Raw genomic sequence first — 2,187 nt, forward strand, 5'->3', positions numbered from 1 at the left:
ATCCGCTGATCAGCCGTGACTAATTGGAGATGTATTACGTGAGCGCAACACAGTTGAAACAGCGCATATCTATAGTACAAACAGAAGACAAAAAACGGAACGATAAAGGGAACAATGTCAAGAACACTTAGAGGAGGCTTATCTATCAGCACGGCACAGTTGAAACAGGCATATCTATATCACAAACAGAAGACAAAAAACTGAACGATAACTATTAAAGAACAAGAACACGCCACAGTTGAAACAGGCATATCTATAATACAAACATAAGACAAAAAAAACAGATTGGACAATAGTTTATCAAGCTAGGGTGTATCTGAAAGCATGGCACGGTCGAAACAAGCATATATATAGCACATACAAACCACAAAAAACAGATTGAAAAACTGCACAGATGAAACAGGCGTATCTATAGCGCAAACAGAAGACAAAAAAACAGATTGAAAAGCTGATGGAAGAAGGGTGGAAATGACATTAAAACAAGGGTGTTGGCCTATCCAAGAGCACCAGCAACCCATGACTCATTGTCTGTATAACAGAGCCTGAGAGGTTAGAGGTCAGCCAAATGTTAAGTGGTTCTCTGGGTTATTGTGAGGYATTATTTACCTGAYAAATCATACGGTGTTGACCTAATGCCTCCCAGCCACCAGCCACCATACACCTGTCGCTTAATTAGTTTGAAAACATCCAATGTGTYTGACRCCACCCAACAGAGCATATAGACTTTACCTTAATCACACCACAGGTTTAATGGTTATGCATTCCTTACATTTCAACGTTGATACAGATGTAGGATCGTAATTTGGCCATCAAAACAATGCAGGTTTATCATGATAACTCAACCTAGAAATGGAGCATCAAAACAATGCAGGTGTATCATGATAACTCAACCTAGAAATGGAGCATCAAAACAATGCAGGTGTATCATGATAACTCAACCTAGAAATGGAGGCATCAAAACAATGCAGGTTTATCATGATAACTCAACCTAGAAATGGAGGCATCAAAACATTCAGGTGTATCATGATAACTCAACCTAGAAATGGAGGCATCAAAAACAATGCAGGTGTATCATGATAACTCAACCTAGAAATGGAGGCATCAAAACAACAGGTGTATCATGATAACTCAACCTAGAAATGGAGGCATCAAAACAATGCAGGTGTATCATGATAACTCAACCTAGAAATGGAGGCATCAAAACAATGCAGGTTTCATGATAACTCAACCTAGAAATGAGGCATCAAAACAATGCAGGTGTATCATGATAACTCAACCTAGAAATGGAGCATCAAAACAATCAGGTGTATCATGATAACTCAACCTAGAAATGAGCATCAAAACAATGCAGGTGTATCATGATAACTCAACCTAGAAATGGAGGCATCAAAACCATACAGGTGTATCATGATAACTCAACCTAGAAATGGAGGCATCAAAACAATCAGTGTATCATGATAACTCAACCTAGAAATGGAGGCATCAAAACAAACAGGTGTATCATGATAACTCAAACTAGAAATGGAGGCATCAAAACAATCAGGTGTATCATGATAACTCAACCTAGAAATGGAGGCATCAAAACCATCAGGTGTATCATGATAACTCAACCTAGAAATGGAGGCATCAAAACAATGCAGGTGTATCATGATAACTCAACCTAGAAATGGAGGCATCAAAACAATCAGGTGTATCAGATAACTCAACCTAGAAATGGAGGCATCAAAACATGCAGGGTTATCATGATAACTCAACCTAGAAATGGAGGCATCAAAACCATACAGGTGTATCATGATAACTCAACCTAGAAATGGAGGCATCAAAACAATGCAGGTGTATCATGATAACTCAACCTAGAAATGGAGCATCAAAACAATTCAGGTTTATCATGATAACTCAACCTAGAAATGGAGCATCAAAACAATGCAGGTTTATCATGATAACTCAACCTAGAAATGGAGGCATCAAAACAATGCAGGTTTACATGATAACTCAACCTAGAAATGGAGGCATCAAAACAATGCAGGTGTATCATGATAACTCAACCTAGAAATGGAGGCATCAAAAACAATTCAGTGTATCATGATAACTCAACCTAGAAATGGAGGCATCAAAACAATGCAGGTGTATCATGATAACTCAACCTAGAAATGGAGGCATCAAAACAATGCAGGTGTACTCATGGAC

The sequence above is a fragment of the Salvelinus sp. IW2-2015 genome, unplaced genomic scaffold, assembly GCF_002910315.2.
Source record: "Salvelinus sp. IW2-2015 unplaced genomic scaffold, ASM291031v2 Un_scaffold3881, whole genome shotgun sequence".
NCBI classification, from domain to species: Eukaryota; Metazoa; Chordata; class Actinopteri; order Salmoniformes; family Salmonidae; genus Salvelinus; species Salvelinus sp. IW2-2015.